At 42.0% G+C, this 25,471-nt stretch overlaps 1 long non-coding RNA gene across 1 annotated transcript in view; it reads left to right on the forward strand.

The window, feature by feature from the left end:
- The first annotated feature begins 311 nt into the window (after window positions 1-311).
- The window catches only part of LOC138930476 (uncharacterized), a 37,714-nt gene continuing 12,554 nt past the window's right edge, over window positions 312-25,471 (forward strand). Inside the window, exon 1 of the long non-coding RNA XR_011446197.1 lies at window positions 312-468. This is a non-coding gene — a long non-coding RNA (uncharacterized lncRNA). The remainder of the gene's footprint in view (window positions 469-25,471) is intronic.

A 25,471-nucleotide genomic window follows, 5' to 3' on the forward strand; every position in this document is an offset into this window, starting at 1 on the left:
ATTGAATCAAACTTTATTTGGCTTGGTGACCTAAGCAGATTTATTCCTTTGTCTAAGCCCTATCTGTAAAATGAGGGTTGTGGGGTAGATACCCTCCAAGGTCCTTTCAAGTTCTGACATTTTAGGGTTTGCTTTCCTCAAACCTCCATCCAATCCCAGTCACATTTCTCGCTGATGACTTCACCTTCCATGTTGATAATCCCGGAACTGTTCAAAGTGAGATCATGCAATATATCATGTTTCAAAATTAGTTTGCATAGGCTGCCTCCTCCCTGTTTTATTGCCTCTTGTTTCAAAGAAGAAAGCTTTCTCCTTCCAGTCAAAGTTCACTCCTTCATCCGTACTCTCTACTGGTCCCTGCCATTCTCCTCTGGGTTCTTCTTTTCATCTGTTTGTTCCGTGAACATTTGTTGAGTATCTTCTACAGGCCACAGGCCAGATGCCATGCTAGACACCGAGGATAGAACTGTAAGTGTCTAAATCCTACCTTCAAAGTCTTTATACTCTTCCTCTCTCAAATCTTGATCTTCAGGTTAGATGCTTTTCCAAAATTTCTAGTTACCACCCCCTAGACCCAGGCATGTCCATATGGATGTCCCATCAGTCCCTTATATTGTCTGTGACATATTCCAAGTTAAACTCTTCTCCCCCAGGCTGTTTTCACTTCTTATTGACATTTCTGTGTTAATAATTCTATCATTATTTGCATCACGCAGATTTTAGGCCCCAGAGTTATAGTTGCCTTTCTTCTTTTTACTACGTGTGATAGGTGAATAATTGCTTCTTACATGATGTGTGCTAAGTTGCTTCAATCGTGTCTGACTCTTTGCAATCCCATGACAGGCTCCTCTATCCATGGAATTCTCCAGGTAAGAATAAAGGAGTGGGTTGCCATTCCCTTCTCCAGGGGGTCTTCCCAAGCCAGGGATTGAACCCACATCTCTTATACCTCTTGCGTTGGCAGGTGGGTTCTTTACCACTGCATTACCTGGGAAGCCCTAGCCACCTCCCAATGCCTGTGAATGTTACCTTGTAAAGCAAAGGGATTTTCGGATATGATTAACAATCTTGATGGGACTTCCCTGGTGATCCAGGGGCTAAGACTCTGAGCTCCCAATGCAGGGGGCCCAGGTTCCATACCTGGTCAGGGAACTAGATCCCATATGCCACAACTAAGACCTGGTGCAGCCAATTAATTAATTAGATAATTAAAAAATCGTGAAATGGGAAAATAATCCAGAGTGAGGGGGAGCAGCCTGATATAATCCTAAGTATCCTTAGAGAGAGGCTGAGGGAAATTGGACAAAAAGAGGAGAAGGCCATGTGACTGTGAGGCAGAGAGTGGAGTGACACAGTCACCAGGCAAGGAACATGACAGCCACCAGAAGCTGAAAGAGGCAGGACACAGATCCTCCCTGGGAAAATTCAGAAAGAACCAGCCCTGTCTAAGCCTTGATTTTAGACCCGTTAAGACTCCTTTTGGACTTCTAGCCTCCAGGACTGTAAAAGAATAAATTTCTGTTGTTTGCAGCCACTGCATTAGTGGTAGTTCGTGACAGCTTCAATGTCAGAGGTGAACAGAACTGACGAGGGTTTTGGTCTGTCCTCGCAGGCTCCAGCATGTGCTGATGGGTTTCAGCGTGCCCTCGTTCTTCCCCATTTTACATCCATCTTCCCTTGCTAATTGGCTGCCCTGTGGACTTCAAGCTGGGATATCCAATGCAAAGACAACAGCCTTATAGACATCCAGAGGATGCTTAATCAGCTGTCACAATTACATGCTGTCACAGCTCTGTAGCAAACCCATATGAAAAGTGAAGTGCAAGTTGCTCAGTTGTGTCTGACTCTTTGCGACCCCATGGACTATATTGTCCATGAAGTTCTCTAGGTCAAAATACTGGAGTGGATAGCCTTTCCCTTCTCTAGGGGATTATCCCAACCCAGAGATCGAACCCAGGTCTCTCGCATTGCAGGCAGATTCTTTACCAGCTGAGCCACAAGGGAAGCCCAAGAATACTGGAGTGGGTAGCCTTTCCCTTCTCCAGGGGATCTTCCTGACCCAGGGATCGAACAGGGGTCTCCTGCATTGCAGGCAGATTTTTTTTTTTTTAACCAACTGAGCTATCAGGGAAGCCCAGCAAACCCATATAGCCTACACATATATACAGTAGAATATATATGTGCATATAGTGGCTCCTAGTGGCCAAGGCCACTCCTGGTGGCTCTGTTTCTTGAATTCAACCATGACTGATGTGCTCTCTGCTGGGACCATTTACTAGGGGACCATCCACTCACTGAGCTGCAGGCTCAGCTCTGTCCCAGGCTCTTGGACCCTCCCTGACCATGGGCCAGCACTATGACACTCTTCCTCAGGTCATTCACATTGCTGGGCCAGCCCTGACCTCAGGTCCCACTTCTGATAACTGAGCAGCTCCTTCTTGCAACCCAGTCTCCTTCAAGCTCCAGTTCTGATGACTGGGGTCTGAGTGAGGTACCCTTTTGCTCTTACCACGTTCGCAGTGCAGCCCACATATGAGGGACTAGGAGGAGAGAAACCAGAGGAGCTTCTGAATGGGGACTCATGAACCACATTTGCAGAATGTGTCATTGATTTGCACAACTCCCATTTCCTTCAGCACTTACGCATCTCCACTTGAGTAAGATTCCTAGAAGAGGGAGTTGAATTGGTCTACCTTGGGTCACATACTCATCGCTGTGTTTAAGGAGGTGGGGGCCAGTGATGGATAGTAAAACATCATCCTAAAAAGTGCCAGGGATGCAGATGCTGGGTGGATAGAAGTCAGTTGTTCATCACATGTCTGCCAGCTTACTTTATCCTTGGACCTTCTGCTCCATCCAAAAGTTCAACTATACGCCAATAAAAAATTAATTTAAAAATATGACTTTTTACACTGTCAGTTTAAGAAACAAAATAGGAAAGGTACAGTAAAGAGTATTCTGAATAGTATTTAGTTGTAAACGAACCTTTGTGGGATAGGGGAGTGGGTCGAACAATAAGGATGTGCTTACTGTATACTTAACTTAATGATGGAAGAAATAGATCAATAGCAAAAATTTTGAGGAAAGTCATTAATCTGAGGTAGAATTCCTTTCTGTGAATCTTGATGACTGAGGGTAGTTGTACACAAAGACTCTTAAAAAGAGAGGGAAGAATCCCTTGATAAATAGAGGTAAAGCAGGTTTGATGGTTTCTAACATTTGAATGAATAAACATATTATTTTTATGAGTGGCTTATTGATGAAGGCCAAAATGGTGATAGAGACTTATGAGATAAAACCTGAAAGCTTATTTCCCTGAGAATTTATTTGAATCCCTAAACCTTTCATAGAGTTCTCGGGTTTTAGGAGAATAACATAGAGTGCATGCATACTCAGTCATTTCAGCCATGTCCGACTCTTTGCAACCCCACGGACGGTAGCCCATCAGGCTCCTGTCCACGGAATTCTGCAGACAAGAATACTGGAGTGGTTTGCCTGCCCTCCTCCAGGGGATCTTCCTGACCCAGGGGTCAAACCAGGGTCTCCTCCATTGGCAGGCAGTTCTTTACCACTAGCACCACCTGGGAAGCACAGAATAACACTTTGGGGCAAAGGTGCAGCCTAGGAGCCCAGCACTGGAGGCCAAGATGGAGAAGATCTCCACGGCCACCATGACCTTGCCCTTGGTGCTGTGGTAGGTGAGGAGAAAAGTGACCCAGACACTGCAGAACACCAGCATGCTGAAGGTCAGAAATTTGGCTTCACTGAAGGTGTCAGGCAGGTTCATGGCCAGGAAAGCCAAGGAGAAGGTCCCCGGAGTTATGGAGCCCAGGAATCCCAGGACACAGTAGAAGGCAGTGATTGAGCCCTTGTTGCACACAATGAGGAGCTCCTTGTGTTCAGAATGAGTGTCCATCTCAAGGAAAGGGAAAGAGGTTTCCAGCAGACTCCACAGACAATCACCTGGATCAGGGAGCACGTGGGAATGACATAGTTAGCAGCTCCTGTTACCAGCAATCATCTCATGGTTGTTCCTGGCTTCCTGGTCTTGAATGCCAGGATCATAGTCAAGGTTTTGGTCAAAACAGTGGCAACAGTCACAGTGAGTGAAGTGAAGTGAAAGTCGCTCAGTTGTGTCTGACACTTTGTGACCCCATGGACTACACACTCCATGGAATTCTCCAGGCCAGAATACTGGAGTGGGTAGTCTTTCTCTTCTCCAGGGGATCTTCCCAAGCCAGGGATCAAACCCAGGTCTCCCACATTGCAGGTGGATTCTTTACTAGCTGAGCCAAAAGGGAAGCCCAAGAATACTGGAGTGGGTAGCCCTTCCCTTCTCCAGTGGATCTTCCCAACCCAGCAATTGAACCAGGGTCTCCTGCATTGCAGGTGGATTCTTTACCAACTGAGCTACCAGGGAAGCTCCAAATGTGATCTGTTGGAGGATGCAGATGGCTGTTTGGGGATGACCAATGAAGAGTAAGGAGCAGAGGAAGCACAGGAGGAGGGAGATAAACAGGACATAGCTGAAAGCCTGGATATTGGCCTTGATGATGGGGGTGTCTCGGTGCTTCGCAAAGACCCACAAAACCACACCTGTGATGACACAGAAGCACAGAGTCATGCTGGCCAGTGACATCCCCAGAAAATCATCAAAGACCAGGAAGGTCACAACTTTGGGGAGGCAGTGATTTTTCTCCCTGTTTGGCTGCTCTTGAGCTGGGCACTGGACACACTGCTTTATATCTGGGGAGAAAGCACACTCAGCATTTCGTTTTCCCAATGTCTTCATTTTTACCACGTTTTAATATGTGGTAAAAACATATTTTCATCATTGTGCACGTGTGCATTGTGCATATGGATCCCCTCTGATGTAATATTCAGACGCGCCAAACCACAAAGTGCTCGTGAGGATGTTAAAATTGGGACCTTTCTATGTTCTTGCTAGGCATGTAGAATGGTGCAATAAAATAAAATAAAACGGTGCAGCTGTGGTGGGAAACAGTCTAGGAGTCCTTCAAATAATTAAAAATAGAATTCCTTTATGAGTGAGCAATCCCCACCTAGGTGTATACCCTCCTCATAATTGAAGGCAGTGACTTGAATAATGTCTTACCAGCATTACTTACAATAATCAAGAAATGGAAACAATCCAAATATCCATTGACAAATAAATGGATAAACAAAATGCTGTACATGATTACACAACGTTATTATGCCTTAAAAAGGAATGAAATTATCTGACACATGCTACAATGTGTGGTGACCTTGAAAGTGTTATGCTATGTGAAACAAGCCAGACTCCAAAAACACATTCTATATGATTTTACTTATACGATGTCCTTAGAATGATGGATTTTACTTTTATGATGTCCTTAGACAAAGAAAATTGAATGATGTTTCCAAGAAACTTGGGGGAGGAGTAACTAGGAGTAACTGTCTAATGACAACAGAGATGAAATTACTTATGAGGAATCCAGCAGATGGAAAGTGAAGTTTTCAGTTGAGTTCACTTCAGTTTAGTCGCTTAGTCATGTCCAACTCTTTGCGACCCCATGAATCGCAGCACGCCAGGCCTCCCTGTCCATCACCAACTCCCGGAGTTCACCCAAACTCATGTGCATCGAGTCGGTGATGCCATCCAGCCATCTCATCCTCTGTCGGCCCCTTCTCCTCCTGCCCCCAATCCCTCCCAGCATCAGGGTCTTTTCCAATGAGTCAACTCTTCGCATGAGGTGGCCAAAGTACTGGAGTTTCAGCCTCAGCATCAGTCCTTCCAATGAACACCCAGGACTGGTCTCCTTTAGAATGGACTGGTTGGATCTCCTTGCAGTCCAAGGGACTCTCAAGAGTCTTATCCAACACCACAGTTCAAAAGCATCAATTCTTCAGTGCTCAGCTTTCTTCACAGTCCAACTCTCATATCCATACATGACCACAGGAAAAACCATAGCCTGGACTGGATGGACTTTGTTGGCAAAGTAATGTCTCTGCTTTTCAATATGCCATCTAGGTTGGTCATAACTTCCCTTCCAAGGAGTAAGTGTCTTTTAATTTCATGGCTGCAGTCACCATCTGCAGTGATTTTGGAGTCCCCAAAAATGAAGTCTGACACTGTTTCCACTGTTTCCCCATCTATTTCCCATGAAGTGATGGGACCAGATACCATGATCTTAGTTTTCTGAATGTTGAGCTTTAAGCCAACTTTTTCACTTTCCTCTCTCACTTTCATCAAGAGGCTCTTTAGTTCTTCTTCACTTTCTGCCATAAGGGTGGTGTCATCTGCATATCTGAGGTTATTGATATTTCTCCCGGCAATCTTGATTCCAGCTTGTGCTTCTTCCAGCCCAGCGTTTCTCATGATGTACTCTGCATAGAAGTTAAATAAGCAGGGTGACAATATACAGCCTTGACGTACTCCTTTTCCTATTTGGAACCAGTCTGTTGTTCCATGTCCAGTCCTAACTGTTGCTTCCTGACCTGCATATAGGTTTCTCAAGAGGCAGATCAGTTGGTCTGGCATTCCCATCTCTTTCAGAATTTTCCACAGTTTGTGTTGGTCCACACAGTCAAAGGCTTTGGCATAGTCAATAAAGCAGAAATATATGTTTTTTCTGGAACTCTCTTGCTTTTTCAATGATCCAGCAGATGTTGGCAATTTGATCTCTGGTTCCTCTGCCTTTCCTAAAACCTGCTTGAACATTTGGTAGTTCACAGGTCACGTATTGCTGAAGCCTGGCTTGGGGAATTTTAAGCATTACTTTGCTAGATTGTGAGATGAGTGCAATTGTGCAGTAGTTTGAGCAATCTTTGGCATTGCCTTTCTTTGGGATTGGAATGAAAACTGACATTTTCCAGTCTTGTGGCCACTGCTGAGTTTTCCAAATTTGCTGGCATATTGAGTGCAGCACTTTCACAGCATCATCTTTCAGGATTTGAAACAGCTCAACTGGAATCCCATCACCTCCACTAGCTTTGTTTGTAGTGATGCTTTCTAAGGCCCACTTGACTTCACATTCCAGGATGTCTGGCTCTACGTGAGTGATCACACCATCAGGATTATCTGGGTCGTGAAGATCTTTTTTGTACAGTTCTTCCACGTATTCTTGCCACCTCTTCTTAATATCTTCTGCTTCTGTTAGGTCCATAGCATTTCTGTCCTTTATCGAGCCCATCTTTGCATGAAATGTTCCCTTGGTATCTCTAATTTTCTTGAAAAGATCGCTAGTCTTTCCCATTCTGTTGTTTTCCTCTATTTCTTTGCATTGATCGCTGAGGAAGGCTTTCTTATCTCTCCTTGTTATTCTTTGGAACTCTGCATTCAGATGCTTATATCTTTCCTTTTCTCCTTTGCTTTTCGCTTCTCTTCTTTTCACAACTATTTGTAAGGCCTCCTCAGACAGCCATTTTGCTCTTTTGCATTCCTTTTTCATGGGGATGGTCTTGATCCCTGTCTCCTGTACAATGTCATGAACCTCCATCCGTAGTTCATCAGGCACTGTGTCTATCAGATCTAGTCCCTTAATCTATTTCTCACTTCCACTGTATAATCATAAGGGATTTGATTTAGGTCATACTTGAATGTTCCCTGGTGACTCAGAGGTTAAAGCATCTGCCTGCAATGTGAGAGACTTGGGTTTGATCCCTGGGTTGGGAAGATCCCCTGGAGAAGGAAATGGCAACCCACTGCAGTATTCTTGCCTGGAGAGGCCCATGGAGAGAGGAGCTTGGTAGGCTACAGTGCACGGGGTCGCAAAGAGTTGGACACGACTGAGCGACTTCACTTTCACTTTCACTTTACCTGAATGGTCTAGTGGTTTTCCCCACTTTCTTCAGTTTAAGTCTGAATTTGGCAATAAGGAGCTCATGATCTGAGCCACAGTCAGCTCCTGGTCTTGTTTTTGCTGACTGTATATAGCTTCTCCATTTTGGCTGCAAAGAATATAATCAATCTGATTTCTATGTTGACCATCTGGTGATGTCCATGTGTAGAGTCTTCTCTTGTGTTGTTAGAAGAGGGAGTTTGCTATGACCAGTGTGTTCTCTTGGCAAAACTCTATTAGCCTTTGCCCTGCTTCATTCCACATTCCAAGGCGAAATTTGCCTGTTACTCCAGGTGTTTCTTGACTTCCTACTTTTGCATTCCAGTCCCCTATAATGAAAAGGACATCTTTTTTGGATGTTAGTTCTAAAAGGTCTTGTAGGTCTTCATAGAACTGTTCAACTTCAGCTTCTTCAGCATTACTGGTCGGGGCATAGACTAGGATCACAGTGATATTGAATGGTTTGCCTTAGAAATGAACAGAGATCATTCTGTAGTTTTTGAGATTGCATCCAAGTACTGCATTTCAGACTCTTGTTAACCATGATGGCTACTCCATTTCTTCTGAGGGATTCCTGCCCACAGTAGTAGATATAATGGTCATCTGAGTTAAATTCACCCATTCCAGTCCATTTTAGTTCGCTGATTCCTAAAATGTCGATGTTCACTCTTGCCATCTCCTGTTTGACCACTTCCAATTTGCCTTGATTCATTGACCTGACATTCCAGGTTCCTATGCAATATTGCTCTTTACAGCATTGGACCTTGCTTTTATCACCAGTCACATCCACAACTGGGTGTTGATTTTGCCTTGGCTCCATCTCTTCATTCTTTCTGGAGTTGTTTCTCCACTGATCTCCTGTAGCATATTGGGCACCTACCGACTTGGGGAGTTCTTCTTTCAGTATCCTATCATTTTGCCTTTTCATACTGTTCATGTGATTCTCAAGGCAAGAATACTGAAGTGGTTTGCCATTCCCTTCTCCAGTGGACCACATTCTGTTAGACCTTTCCACCATGACCCGTCCGTCTTGGGTGGCCCTACATGGCATGGTTTAGTTTCATTCAGTTAGACAAGGCTGTGGTCCATGTGATCAGATTGGCTAGTTTTCTGTGATTATGGCTTTAGTGCGTCTGCCCCTTGATGCCCTCTCGCAATACCTACTGTCTCACTTGGGTTTCTCTTACCTTGGATGTGGGATATCTCTTCATGGCTGCTCCAGCAAAGCACAGCCACTGCTCCGTACCTTGGACAAGGTCACCCTTCCTGACCTTGAACGTGGAGTAGCTCCTCTTGGCCCTCGTGTATCCATGCAGCCACTGCTCCTTGGACATGGGGTTGCTCCTCTCGGCCGCCGCCCCTGACCTTGGAAGTGGAGTAGCTCCTCTTTGTACAACAATGGAAATGTAGTTGATGTCCCTGAATTATAGTGTTAAGAATTGTTAAAATGGTAAATTGTTATATTATGTATATTTTTACCTTAATAAAAATGGAAAGGTCAAAAGAATGAAGAAAAGTATGAATTAAGAAACTGGTGTCCAGTGGAGCGAAGAAATCCATCCCACCATGAAAACAATGAAGAAACCCATGTCCATGGGATTTCCCAAACAAGAATGCTGGAGTGGGTTGCCATTCCCTTCTCCAGAGGATCTTCCCAATCCAGGGATTGAACCCTGGTCTCCCGCATTGCAGGCAGATTCTTTATCATCTGAGCCACCAGAGAAACCCACATAACAGAGATATGTGGCATTTAAACTTACCCTGGTACCACTCCCTACCCCCAAGCTTGGCAGTGACCTTGAAGACAAGAACGCATATTCCTGCTACAAGCACCTAGTATTGGAAGTAGAACAGACCTTATTCTCAAAGAATTGTGATTAATATTTTGACCTATCTGGTATATCCCTGGAGGCTATCTGAAAAGGCTTGCCTTAATTTTACCTAACTTGAAACTTTCCCAGGGCTTAGGTGTCTACCCAGGGAATGTTTATGGAAGATATTTAAAGGCAAGTGTTTTTAGCAGCTACTCCTTGGAGTAAGGGATAACAGTAGTGACAACAGAAGACTGAAGCGCTTGTGAGGAGAGGCTGGGAAGTGAGATGCTTTGGGGAAAAAGAGCTTTGAAAAGCTTCTATGTATTCCTGGGAATCTAGAAGGCCACATGTATGCCGAAGGCTGTGCAGATGCTCAGGAAAAATCTGAGAAGGCTGATAAGCTCTTGCCTATGGCTCACCCTGAGGCTCTGGAAACAGGGCAGGAAAGTCAGGTAGAGCTGTAAATTGCCTGATTGCAAGTTGATGGCCCAGCACGACACACACAGAGCCCCTCGGCAAAGACTAGGACATAGTTGTAGTTCCAGGCTTTTAAGAAATTCTGTTAAATCACTAGCTGATTGCTAACAGTATGGAAGAAGGAATTCCTTGGCCACATTAGGCGAAGAATACAGATCTTACAAAATTATTTCAGAAAAGTGACTAAACTCTTATCAAACTCTTCCAAAGTATAGAGCAGTAGAGAACACTTCCTAACTTCTATGAAGCCAGTATTACTATGATATCAAAGCCAAAGAGCCCACTGAAAAGAATACAGACTAACATCCTTTATGAATATAGATGTAAAAATCATCAATAAATTATTAGCAAACTGAATCCTGCAGCATGTTAAAAGGATTATACTCCATGACCAAGAAGAATTTATCCAAGGTATGCAAGAACAGTTTCAACATGTGAAAACTAAACACTGTAATATGCCATATTAGAGAATGTTAATATTCTGAAAACTAAAAACATTGCTGAAAGAAATTAAAGATGACCTAATGGAAAGACTCTTTTGTTGACTATGATGGCTACTCCATTTCTTCTAAGGGATTCTTGCCCACAGTAGTAGATATAATGGTCATCTGAGTTAAATTCACCCATTCCAGTCCATTTTAGTTCGCTGATTCCTAAAATGTTGATGTTCACTCTTGCCATCTCCTGTTTGACCACTTCCAATTTGCCTTGATTCATCGACCTAACATTCCAAGTTCCTATGCAATATTGCTCTTTACAGCATTGGACCTTGCTTCTATCACCAGTCATATCCACAACTGGGTGTTGTTTTTGGTTTGGCTCCATCTCTTCATTCTTTCTGGAGTTATTTCTCCACTGATCTCCTGTAGCATATTGGGCACCTACCGACTTGGGGAGTTCTTCTTTCAGTATCCTATCATTTTGCTTTTTCATACTGTTCATGGGGTTCTCAAGGCAAGAATACTGAAACGGTTTGACATTCCCTTCTCCAGTGGACCACATTTTGTCAGAACTCTCCACCATGACCCATCTGTCTTGGGTGGCCTTACATGGATTGGCTTAGTTTCATTGAGTTAGAAAAGGCTGTGGTCCATGTGATTAGATTGGTTAGTTTTCTTTGATTGTGGTTTCAGTCTGCCCTCTGATGCCCCCTCTCAGCACAGTAAAACCTACCGTCTTACTGGGGTTTCTCTTACCTTGGATGTGTGGTATCTTCATGGCTGCTCCAGCAAAGCACAGCCACTGCTCCTTACTTTGGAAGTGAGGTGCCTCCTCTTGGCTGCTCGCTGCTCCAGGTATGGACCAAACAAAAGTAGAAGATATTAAGAAGAGGTGGCAAGAATACACAGAAGAACTGTACAAAAAGGATCTTCATGACCCTGATAATCACAATGGTATGATCACTCACCTAGAGCCAGACATCCTGGAATGTGAAGTCAAGTGGGCCTTAGGAAGCATGACTACGAACAAAGCTACTGGAGGTGATGGAATTCCAGTTGAGCTGTTTCAAATCCTGAAAGATGATTCTGTGAAAGTGTTGCAGTCAATATGCCAGCAAATTTGGAAAACTCAACAGTGGCCACAAGACTGGAAAATGTCAGTTTTCATTCCAATTCCAAAGAAAGGCAATGCCAAAGAATGCTCAAACTACTGCACAATTGCACTCATCTCACACACTAGCAAAGTAATGCTCAAAATTCTCCAAGCCAGGCTTCAGCAATATGTGACCTGTGAACTTCCAAATGTTCAAGCAGGTTTTAGGAAAGGCAGAGGAACCAGAGATCAAATTGCCAACATCCGCTGGATCATGGAAAAAGCAAGAGAGTTCCAGAACAACATCTATTTCTGCTTTATTGACTATGCCAAAGCCTTTGACTGTGTGGATCACAATAAACTGTGGAAAATTCTGAAAGAGATGGGAATACCAGACCACCTGACCTGCCTCTTGAGAAATCTGTATGCAGATCAGGAAGCAACAGTTAGAACTGGACATGGAACAACAGACTGGTTCCAAATAGGAAAAGGAGTACGTCAAGGCTGTGTATTGTCACCCTGCTTATTTAACTTCTATGCAGAGTACATCATGAGAAACGCTGGGCTGGAGGAAGCACAAGCTGGAATCAAGATTGCCAGGAGAAATATCAATAACCTCAGATATGTAGATGACACCACCCTTATGGCAGAAAGTGAAGAACTAAAGAGCCTCTTGATGAAACTGAAAGAGGAGAGTGAAAAGTTGGCTTAAAGCTCAACATTCAGAAAACGAAGATCATGGCATCTGGTTCTATCACTTCATGGCAAATGGATGGGGGAACAGTGGAAACAGTGGCTGACTTTATTTTGGGGGGCTCCAAAATCAGTGCAGATGATGATTCCACCCATGAAATTAAAAGACACTTACTCCTTGGAAGGAAAGTTATGACCAACCTAGATAGCATATTAAAAAGCAGAGACATCACTTTGTTAACAAAGGTCCATCTAGTCAAGGCTATGCTTTTTCCAGTAGTCATGTATGGATGTGAGAGTTGGACTATAAAGAAAGCTGAGTCCTGAAGAATTGATGCTTTTGAACTGTGGTGTTGGAGAAGACTCTTGAGAGTCCCTTGGACTGCAAGGAAATCCAACCAGTCCATCCTAAGGGAGATTAGTCCTGAGTGTTCATTGGAAGGACTGATGTTGAGACTGAAACTCCAATACTTTGGCCACCTCATGCAAAGAGCTGACTCATTGGAAAAGACCCTGATGCTGGGGAAGACTGAAGGCAGGAGGAGAAGGGGATGACAGAGGATGAGATGGCTGGATGGTATCACTGACTCAATGGACATGAGTTTGGGTAAACTCCAGGAGTTGGTGGTGGACTGGGAGGCCTGGCATGCTGCAGTCCATGGGGTTCCAAAGAGTCGGACACGACTGAGCGACTGAACTGAACTGAATGGAAAGATAGCCTGTGTTTGTGGATTTGAAGATTTAATATTGTTAGGATGGCAATACTACCTGAAGTGATCTACAGATTGAGTGCATTCTCTATCAAAATCCCAAAGACTTTTTTTGCAAAAGTAAAAAGTTTAAAACAAAAATTTATATGGAATTACAAAGGACCCCTAATAGCCAAAAAATCTTGATTAAGAAGAACAATTTTGGAGGTCTTATACTTTCCCATTTAAAAACTTACTACAAAGCTACAGTAATTTTAACAAAGTGGTACTGGCATAAGTATACACATAGAGACCAAAGGAATAGATGCGAGAATCCAGAAATAAACCCATCCATTATGGTCAACTGTTTTTGACAAGTGTGCCAAAGCTGTTCAGTGAGGAATAGTCTTCAATAAATGGTGCTGGGACAAACTGGATACCCCTGCACAAAAGAAAGAAGCTGGACCCCTACCTTAAAAACAAATGCCAAAGCTAACTCAAAATGGATCAAAAGATCTAACTGAAAAGAGCTGTAAAACTTGTGAAGAAGGAAATACAAGTGTAAATCTTTGTAAGTTTGGATTAGGCAGTGGTTATTGGAATATGATACTAAGAGCACAAGCAACAAAAGAAAAAACAGATAAGTTAGATTTCATAAATATTAAAAGCTTTTATGCTTCAATGGATACTACCAAGAAAGTAGAAAGACAACCCATAGAATGAGAGAAAATATTTGTATTTTCATACACGTATCTGATGAGCATCCAGGATATATAAAAACTCTTACAACTCAACAACAAAAAGGAAAACAATCTAATTAATATGTGCAAAGAAATAGACATTTTTCCAAAGAATATATGCAAACAGCCAATAAGCACATGAACAGATGCTTGATATCATTAGTTTTTAGAAAAATAAAAATCAAAGCCACAATGGAATACTATTTTATACCCACTAGGATAGCTATATAAAAACAAACAACTCGAGAAAGTAACAAGCTATAGCAAGGATGTGGATAAATGGGAATGTTCATATCTTGTTGTTGGGAATAGAAAATGGTTCAGCTGCTGTTGAAAACAGTTTTGCAGTTCCTCAGTAAATTAAACATAGAATTACCAAATGAGCCAGCAATTCCACGCCTAGGTATATATTTGAGAGACTTAGAAATATATATTCACACAAAAACTTGTGTTTTTGGACAACCCAAATGTCCATCAACTTATAAATGGTTTAAAAATGTGGCATATCCATATGATGGAACATTATTCAGCTGTAGAAATAATGTATGTACTGATACATGATACAATGCAGATAAACCTTAAAAACATTATGTTAAGTTAAAGTAGCCAGACACAAGAGGTCATACATTATATGGTTTAATTTTCGTGAAATGTCCAGAATAGGTAAATCCATACATTTATGTAGATTGTAGGTTTATGTAGAATGTAGATTAATGATTGCCAGGGACTTGGGGTAGAGAGGAAAGAGTTACTTATTGGGATAATAAAATATTCTGGAATTTAGATAGTGGTGATGGTTAGGCAACATTGTGACTGCATTAAAGACTCTCTAATGAAAAGAATTGCCTGTTTACCTCTTTTGGTGATATTTCTATTGTATAGTTGGTATTTTATTAATTTGTGGAAACTCTTTATATTTGGTGGATATTAATCCTTTTTTTATATGCTTCAAATATTCTCTCTCAAAAGAGTCTGTTGATTGTCCATTTGTTTGTGTTATTTTTTGGTGCACAAAAGTTGAAAATTTTTACATGGTATGATCTGTTAATCTTTTTCATTGTGGCTTCTGAATTTGAAACTTAAGATATTTTCTACCTCAAGAATATTAAAATGCTTTCAACATTTCTCTTGAATCTTGTTGAGCTGTTTTTAAAAGTATATATTTTAAAAGCATATAGACTTTTTATATGTTTAGCATAAAGTGGGAGTTTAGCTTTATTTTTTTCCAAATGGTCCTACAGAATTCATTGAATAATTCATGCTTTCCTCACTGATTTGAAATGTTGCCTGTATATATTTTGATAAGAACATTGAAAATGTAGTAGTCTTTCACACTTAGCTCTTTCAGAGATTCCTCCCTACCAACCGATGGTCAGTGTAGCCTATTCTATTTGAATTATAGACATGTAAAATAATGATATTTATACCTATGCAGTTATTTTAACTATTTTCCCTACAAGGCACTTTTGTAATTCTTAAACTATTTCATTGTCTCAACAATTTTTATGGTGGGTGTATTTGTCTGCAAGGGCTGCCAAACCAGAATACCATAGACTTGGTGGTTTAAACAACAAAGGTTTGTTTTATCATAGCTATGGAGACTGGAAATCTAAGACCAAGGTGTTAGCAGGGCTGGTGCGTGATGTGGGCTCTCCCTTTGGGTTGCAGATGGCTGCCTTTCCCCCTGTGCTCACACAGCATTTACTTGGTATGTGCCTGGCGGAGAGAGAAAGAGAGAACTCTGGTGTCTCTTCTTATGAGGACACTAATCCTATCAGATCAAGGTCCTATCTTTATGACTTTATTTAACTTCAGTTACTTCCTTAGAGGCCATTATCTCCAAGTACCGCCACCCTGAAGGTTAGGGTTTCAATACAAGAATTTGAGGGACACAAGCATTCAATCCATAATATTCCCTTCCTGGTCCCCCTCAAATTCATGTTCTTCTAACACTTAAAATCTATTCATTCCACCTCAACAGCCCCCAAAGTCTCAATTCATTTAAGCATCAACTCTAAATTCCAAAGGATCATCTAAATAACATCTAAATCAGATACAGGCAAGGCTCAGGTATAAGTCATCCTGAGGCAAAATTCCTTTCCAGCTATGAACTTGTGAAACCAGACAGGTTGTGTGCTTCCAAAATACAGTGGAACAGGCACAGGACAGACATTTCCTTTCCAAGAGGATGAAATAGGAAAGAAGAAAGGGCTGACTGGTCCCAAGCGAGTCTGAAAGCTAGCAAGGAAGACTTCGTTAGACCTTGAGGTTTGAAAATAAGTCTTTTTGACTTGATGTCCTGCCATCCTGACCAACTGAGGTCTGCTGTGTTGCCCCCACGGCCCTAACCGGCTCTCTCAGCCCTCAAGCTCTGCTGGGTGGTGTTCCGGTCCCTGTGTCCCTGCTCCAGGATGTGGCAACCTGGTCTGTTGAAACTTTAGAGCTGGGCCCACCCTCAAAAACTGAGGAGGAATTAACTTTGTCCTCTGGGTCCGTAATGGAAGTGGTGGAGCCGATGATCTCTGAATCACCTTCAGAATCATTTTTGTGTTTTGTGGAAGGATAGCATATATTCACAGCCAGATAGCTGTATGGTCCCATTCTACAGAACCCAAGAATTTCCATAGCCTTCCTTCTTTGGTCGCCTCACTCCCACATCAGTGGGACCTGGTAGCATTTCTTTTCTTTCTTTTTTTTTTGGGCCATACCATATGCCATGTGGGATCTTATAGGACCTTTGTTCCCCAACTAGGGATCAAACTCATGCCCTCTGCATTGGAAGGTGGAGTCTTAACCACTGGACCACCAGGGAGGTCCCCAGAACTGGCAGTATTTCTGCTTGTTTGATCCCAACACATCTTTATTGAGTGATAGTCTAGCCACACCCTACATGTTCTCCTCAGAACACACTTTTTCATTTTTTGCAATACGTTCAGGGTGAGAGTTTTTCAAATCTTTAAGTTCGGATTCCATTTTTCTTAACAGCTTCTTCAATTTCCCTTTCCTCTCACCTTTTACTATAAGCAGTTAGGAGGACCTAGGCTACATCTCCAACATTTTGCTTAGAAATGTCATCAGTTAAACAGCCAATTTCATTGTTCCTAAGGTCTGTCTTACATAAAACACTAGAATGCAATTTAGCCAATTTCTTTGCCACTTTATAACAGGCATCACCTTTCCTCTAGTTTCCAATAACCTGTTTTTCATTTTCCTTCTGAGACCTCAACACAATGAACTTTAATAATATTTCTACTAACATTCTGTTCATGAATATTTATATAGTCTCTAAGTAGATAGAGGCTTTCTTTCCAGCTCTCCTCTTTGTTTTCTGAGCTGTCCCCAGAATTGCCTTTTACACTGACATTTTTACCATCTGTCCCTTTAAAGCAAGCTAGGCCTTTTCTAGCCTGTGCCTCAAAACGCCTCTAGTCACTATCCAGTTCCTGAGCCACTTCTACATTGTAGAAGGTAGTTGTTACAGAGGCACTATACTTCTTGGTGCCAAACTCTGTATTAGTTTGCATTCTCCAGAGAAATGGAGCCAAATTTCCCTCCCTTATGTGGGTGGGCCTCACTCAATCAGTTGTAGGTGCTAATAGAACAAAAAGGCTGACCTTTCTGTGAGCAAGGTGGAACTCCTCCGGCCTGCACCTTCAAGCTGGGGCATCTGTTTTTTCACTGCCTTTGGAGTCAAATATGGATGTGAGAGGTGGACTGTGAAGAAAGCTAAGCACCGAAGAATTGATGCTTTTGAACTGTGGTGTTGGAGAAGACTCTTGAGAGTCCCTTGGACTGCAAGGAGATCCAACCAGTCCATTCTGAAGGAGATCAGCCCTGGGATTTCTATGGAAGGATTGATGCTAAAGCTGAAACTCCAGTACTTTGGCCACCTCATGTGAAGAGTTGACTCATTGGAAAAGACTCTGATGCTGGGAGGGATTAGGGGCAGGAGGAGAAGGGGCTGACAGAGGATGAGATGGCTGGATGGCATCACTGACTCGATGGACGTGAGTCTGAGTGAACTCCGGGAGTTGGTGATGGACAGGGAGGCCTGGCGTGCTGTGATTCATGGGGTTGCAAGGAGTTGGACATGACTGAGCGACTGAACTGAACTGAACTGAACTGGAGTCAAACCGAAACACTGGCTCTTCCTGTGTTTTAAGCCTGCTGACTTTCAGATTGGAACTACACCTTCAGGTGTCCTGGGTCTCCAGCTGACCAACTGCAGGTGGTAGGACTTCTCAGCCTCCATTAATCGTGTGAGCCAGTTCCTTATAATCAATCAGTCTCTGTCATTTGATCTCTCTCTCTCTCTTCCTCCCCTTCCTGTGTGCATGCACACACCGACAGACAAATACACACACATACATACCGCACGCCCTATTGGTTTCTCTCTCAAACCCTGCCTAATACAGTGGATGAAGCAAGTATTGGGTTGGCAAAAATGTTTGTTCAGGTTTTTCAGTGAGCTGTTACAGAAAAACCTGAATGAACATTTTGGCCAACCTAATTTATTAACCCCATTTTGCTTTTGAGTAAGTTGAAGCCCAAGAGTGGTTAAGTCTTACTAAATAAAGATAATTGGAAGAGATACAAATTATGACTAGGTCTTTCAGATCACAGCCTCTTGTGTACCCTGCACCTGTACTGAGAATGTACATGATGAAGGCCATTGTTACCTGCCTACATTTTATACTCTATCAACTTTTCTGAAGCAATGAAAACTCCTCTCAGGTCCTGGCACTATATTGATACTAGATAGCAAAAGCCCCCCTCATTTTAATATCCCTTTGAAAGTAATTTCCCTGTTTCTGAGGTCTATGACATCCTCTATGGAGAGTCAGACTCCTCTATGGGAGAGTACTGCCCTCTAGGGCACTACTTTAAAATATTATGATGGAACTTCTCTGGTGGTACAGTGGCTAAGACTCTACCTGCCAATGCAGGGGACATGGGTTCAATCCCTGTCTGGGAAGATCCCATATGCCACATATGCCACCTAAGCCCATATGCCACAACGACTGAGCCCATGGGCTGCAACTGCCGAAGCACAAGCACCTACAGCCCGTGCTCTGCACCAAGAGAAGCCACCACAATGAGGAGCCCATGCATTGCAACAAAGAGTAGCTCCTGCTTACCACAATGAGATGGAGTCTGTATGCAGCAACAAAGACCCAGCACAACAGCAACAAAATTTTTTTTAAATATTACTTACTAAGTAATTTTTCTTACTAAGTAATTTTTCTTCCTAAGAACTTACTATTAAAGTATTTTCTTCCTAAAAGTATTTTCGTGTGTGTGTGTGTGTGTGTGTGTGTGTGTGTGCGCACGCATGCGTGCTCAGTTGCTTGGTCGAGTCTGACTCTTGGTGACTCTGTGGTAGCCTGCCAGGCTCCTCTGTCCATGGAATTTCCCCCCAAGATTACTGGAGTGGGTTGCCATTTCCTTCTCCAGGGGATCTTCCCCACCCAGGGACTGAACCTGTATCTTTTGCGTCTCTTGCACTGGCCGATGGATTCTTTACCACTGGGCCACCTAGGAAGCCCAGGTACCCTCTTACTTGGCTCTTAGGAAAATACTTTATTCCTTTCTCCTTCCTTTCCTGCATCCATTCTACCTACTTTGGGCCAGAGGACCTCAACCACTTTTTGGGAAATTCTATTTATATGTACTGGATAAAGTCTGGCAGGAATATTAAAGATATCTTGTCCTCTCCTAACTCAGGAGCAGTGATGTGGACCCAAGCTGGGTCTTCCACTTGGATTTGATTAGTGAGTAGTGATAGAGACTAAACAAAATGGTAAGAAGATCTTGCTTGATGCCTTCTGAAGTTGCCTGGTTTCTGCCTTGGTTTGTGAAGACCTGGGTTCACCAGTCTTTTCTTAAACTTGCTTGTGCCCCTATATCCTTCAATTAAATCCCCTCTTTTCCCCGTGAGTTTACCAGAGTTGGATTTTTTTACTCACAAGAAAAAAACCCCAACTTATATAGTCAAGGTGATTCATTCACTCATTCAGCAGACACTTATTAAGTATTTACTATTTGTCAAGCAATGTTCCAGTCATGGGTGGGGGGTGGTGGTGGGGTGGTGGGCAGGGCTTTCCAAGCGCTTAATAGGCTAATGATCTCTTTTTGTCAGTAAGAGAGAAAACTGGGGGTTAACTCTATAAGCCTTCACTATAAGTGTCAGGAAAGAAAGAGACACTAGGAAACTCCCAGTGAAGCACTGGGAATTAATAACTATCATTAAATAAAGTTTAATAGAAACAATAAAAACATGAATGTTGGGATTGTAATACTTTTCTCTAATTGAAATATTTAGTTCAGAGTCTATGCTTTTTAACTATTACATATATGTTTTTCTTAACTATTACTATGTAATAATTTTGAACTTTGTAATGCATTTCTTTAAAGGTCATATGTATGGTTGTATTGTGTTACGATTTGAATGGATCTCTGTTGCTAACCACTTACATAGTGTTGCCTATATGAGAAGCAGCTCCATCGCAAAACAACGTCGATTATTTGAAGCATCTGTGCTTGTGATTTATTAATAGCCATGAGGGTAAAGATACTCACTTGGTATTTCAGGCATCTAAAAGATGAAGGGGTAGTTTGAGGGAATGAGTGGTTTGGGAGACTTTAATACTGATTCCTTTCTATTGCACCCCTTGGAAATAGACAGTTTAAGCTCTGATATTATTTTAAAGATCTTGGAATTCTAGATGCTGCTTCATTAATAAAGATTTTAGTAACTTTGGGGGCCTAGTAATTGGCTCCAACATGACCTTTTCATTGGAACATTCAGGCTCTCCTTTCAGATTCCAGACATAGAACTGGTGTAGATTCCTTGGTATAATTGATTTGGAGCTCAAATTTAAGAGCACTATTTTCTCTAGCAGAAGCATCTGAATTCACAGCTCACATATCTCCTGATCAGCAGCCAAGTGTCTCTTTGAACTGGACTTTGATTTCAACTGCCTGTGAAAGAACATGATTCTCCTGATCGTCCACCAAGCATTCTTCTCATTGCACTTTCATGTGCCCTTGAAAGAACCTCTCTTGGCTCTCACATGGGTATGCCTTTCAAATTGGGTTTCCATCTCTCTTAAAATTCTCATTTAAAAGTGCTCTTGGTGGTGTGAAACTAAGAGTATTCCAAATCTTTGGTGTGAATTTTTGGCATGTAATTTCTTTGTGTTCAGAGAAAAAAAAAAAACAAAATTAAAGTAAGTTTGAAAAATTAATGCAATTTTGGAATGTCCTCTTCATCCATGACATTTTAGAAAAATTCAAAGTTGCCCATTTCTTAACTCATACAAATCTTTCAAATGATGGGCCACACAACACCCTAAGAAAGGAAAAAATAACTCCAGGTCCCCAAAGTTAGTTTTGTCAATGTAATATGTTCTAAATTACATCAACTCAAACATAACATCCAAATTTTGTGAAAATCTGTGTACCTGTTTCCATAACACACACACACACACACACACACACACACACACACACACCAGACAAAGTGAAAGTTAAGTCGCTTAGTCATGTCCGACTCTTTGGGATCCCATGGACTGTAGCCCACCAGGCTCCTCCGTCCATGGGATTCTCCAGGCAAGAATACTGGAGTGGGTTGCCATTTCCTTCTCCAGGGGATCTTCCCGACCCCGGATCAAACCCAGGTCTCCCGCGTTAGAGGCAGACGCTTTAACCTCTGAGCCACCAGGGAAGCCCTAGACAAAAGTGGATGTTAATTACATATAGATAAGACATAGGTATAATCTTTCCAATCAGCGATGACCCTGGCCTTTTCTTCCTCGACTCCTGCTACTCATTAGTACCTCCACCAGGGGGCAAGCAGTAAACAAGAAAGGAAAGGAGAGGCCCTGCTGTGAGACCCTGGAGAATCAAAGAAGGACTCAAGCTACCTAAACTTTTCCATTTGTGCACTCTTCCCTCATGGTCCTGGTGGGTCTAGCTTATTTGAATGAAGCTCTTATTTCAGATAGGGGCACTGGGTCCAAATCGTGGGTCAGTCAGTTCAGGAAGTCAAGAACTATTGAGTGTCTGCTGTATGCACTGTTCTAGGCACTGGTGATACAAGACAGACAAAAACATTAACTTCTGAACTAACATTCTAGTATTATATTTTCATAACCCCTGCGAGCCTCAGTTTCCTAATCTATACCGTGGGGGCAATAATACTACAGTTTCTGTGGGTATTTAAATGAGATACTTACACATCTGATGAAGTTTCTGGATTTATTATAATTTAGTTTGTACACAGTTTCACACAGTGTTTATAAAACTGTGTTCTACGTTACATTTTCATGAATGTTCTCCTATGAGTATTTCTTTTCTACTTAGAATTTTAAGAGTTATGTAACATTTCATTGTGTCAATTTCTCATAATACTTAAACATGACTGTTCTAGTGTACATTTGGTTCGTTGTAGGTTCTCAGGAAATATTTATGAAAGAACACATGACTATCACACATTTATATTATTTGCATCTTTTCATTATTGCAAATAATCTTCTTTATCTTTTGCATAATCTTTCGGGGAAAAGTTCTAAAAGTCAGGTTATCGTAACAAAATGTATGACATAAGGCATGAATATTTTCATGATTCTCAATATACATTACCATCATGCTGCCATGAAGACTACTAATTTACAATTCATGACAACCACATTGTGGTTTAATTTGTATTTTTTAATTATTCATATTATCTAATTTCTTTCATATAGTTATGTACTGTTGCCAAAAAGTTCATTCGGGTTTTCTGGGCCTGCTTATGGAAGAACTTGAAAGACATTTTTGGCCAACCCAATATTTGGTTATCCCTGGTGTAGAACTTTTGTGCTTGAGGGGCAGGACACTTCGGAGGGAGACCCTGCATGTAGGATGCTAATTGAGGAGGTGGTTGTTGTTTAGTTGCTAAGTTGTGTCCCCCTGGACTGTCGAGCCTCAAAACTACCCCCTAAGCCCTCAAGGCAGCAGGAGCAGAGAATGAGGTGACAGAGGAAGAGCAACATAGAAAAAACTCAGAGGGACATTGAAGAGACACATGTTTGCTAAAGACTAACAGATGACAGATAAAGACTGTTACCACAGAGGAGTACCTCTTTGTTGCATCACAGCAGGGGTGGGGCTGTTTTGAGCAATGAGCACCTGCGACATTGGAAGTGAAGTCTGCAAACCTTGGTGTCTCAGTTGGACCTGAGAGAGCTGATGCAGCACTGGGCATGGAAATGTTGATGAATTAGTATGAATTGGGGCCTGGTTAGCAACATGATTTGCATACCTGTGGTTTGGGGTTAGGCATACCATATCTTTACCTCTTTGCCCTGAAGAACAGAATTGGTTGAAATTAAGCAATGAGCCTTTGATCTAAAATGGTTTGGTAAAATAAGCTATTGCGTGGTTTTAAAAAATAATATATTTTGAAATGTTTTCAAACCTACAGAAAAGTTACAAGTACAGTACAAAGAACTTCCAGATCCCTTTCATCTAGTTTCCTAATGTTAGCATTTCACTGTATTTGTGCTCACTTGCTCTCTTTCTCCCTCTCCCATCCCCAAACTGACCCAATAATGTTTCTTTTTCCCTTCCGGTCCAGGATTCCCTCCAGGAACATGTGTTGCGTTGAGCAGTCATATTGTTCAGGCTTCTCCATTTTGAAATAGCTACATAGTCTTTTCCTATCTTTCATGTCCTTAGAAGTTTTAGAAACTTCTGGTTTTACATGTTGAATGATGACCCACATGTTTCCTTAGGACTAGACACAGGCCATGTTTTCTTGGCACAGAACTGATGCTGTGCCCTTCTCAGTGCATCACGTCATAGGGCACACAATGCCAACCTGTTGTGTTTCTGGTACCATTAAACTTCATCACCTCGTCATGTTGGTGCCTGCAGGTTTCTCCACCATAAAGATACTATTTTTTCTCTTGATAACTAGTATTTTGTGGGAAGATATTCCTAGATTACGCCAACATCTTATTCCCCATCGATCCTCCACCAGACACACTTAGCCTCCTGAATCAACCCCTACTTGTCATGATGACCAAATAGTGATTTTCTTTTTCTTTTTAAAAAAATTTTATTTTTAGTTGAAGGATAATTTTTTACAGTATTGTGTTGGTTTCTGTCATACATCAACATGAATTAGTCATAGACATGCATATGTCCCCTCCCTCTTGAATCTCCCTCCACCTCCCACCTCAGTGATTTTCTGTTTCCATCAGTCTTTCTACATTTATTAGTTGGCATTCCACAATAAAGAAGAAAAGGGATTCTCCCCTGTTCCAGCTATCTATTGCTGCGTATCAAAATATCCTCAAGCTTAGCAGCTTAAAACAATAATCATTGATCTAGTTAATGAATCTGCATTCAGGCAAGGTGATGTATCAGTGCAATCAACTGGATCTGGAGGATCCACTTTCAAGATGGCTCACTCACTGGCTGACAAGTTGGTACTGACTTTTGGCCATGACCTCAGTTGGTCAGCCTGAACCACTACACAAAGCCTTTCTCTGTGGCTGCTTGTAGCATTGTGACTGAGATTCAACAGCAAGCATCCCAACAGAGTAAGGTGAGAGTGCATGGCTTTTTTTCTGATATAACCTCAGAAGTCACAGAGCTTCACTTTCATTGTACTCTCTCAGTTAAAGAAGTTACAAGTATCCACCCAGGTTTCGAGGGGAGGGGACACAGCATTTACCTCTCAGTGGGAAAATGGTTAATATCACATTTTAAGAATAGCAGGTAGGATACAATATATTGTGGTGGCATCTTTGTAAAATAGTCTGCCCCATTCCCATTTATGCATTCATTTGTTTATATCAATATGGAAACATGGATTCCAATGTTATATAATCACTTATATTATTGATTAGAATCCATTCAGTCAGTTCAGTCACTCAGTCATGTTTGACTCTTTGTGACCCCATGGACTGCAGCATGCCTGGCTACCCTGTCCAACTCTTGGAGCTTGTTCAAACTTACGTCCATTGAGTTAGTGATGCCACCCAACCATCTCATCCTCTGTCATCCCCTTCTCCTCCTTCCGTCAATCTTTTCCAGCATCAGGGTCTTTTCCAATGAGTCAGTTCTTTGCATTAGGTGGCCAAAGGATTGGAGTTTCAGCTTATAATCCATTACTATCATATTTATTTTGATGTTCAAACTGTCCCAGATTTGACTACTGGGAGCCCCTCCCAAGGTGGTAGCTGTATTCTTCTGACATGTTTCCATTATTTTTTGAGCATTTTCTTCGGTGGAGGATGGTATATCATAAACTATGGTCTGGTACATGGTGTGCTCATTGCTAATGGGCTGCCATTGCCTTTAGGCCCTTTTATAGACAGAGCTAGTCTGTAAGAGGGCCTAGAATACACACACACACGTACACATAAATATATCTATAACTATTTCTCCATCTCTCTGAGTATAGATGTTAAAAAAAATAGGCTCATATCAAGACCTCCTATTTCAACTCAGAATCTTGGGGTTCATTCTGGTCTTGCTCCTTTCTATGATTTTTCTCTCTTCTCCAACAGTAAGAAACCTGGTGTTTATTATCTTCAATATGTAGTTATGTAGTGTTAATCGCTCAGCTGTGTCAGACTCTTTGTGACCCCATGGACTGTAGCCTGCCAGGCTTCTCTGTCCACGCCATTCCCTATTCCTGGGTATCTTCC

Source organism: Ovis canadensis, chromosome X (genome assembly GCF_042477335.2).
Source record: "Ovis canadensis isolate MfBH-ARS-UI-01 breed Bighorn chromosome X, ARS-UI_OviCan_v2, whole genome shotgun sequence".
In the NCBI taxonomy this organism is placed as follows: domain Eukaryota; kingdom Metazoa; phylum Chordata; class Mammalia; order Artiodactyla; family Bovidae; genus Ovis; species Ovis canadensis.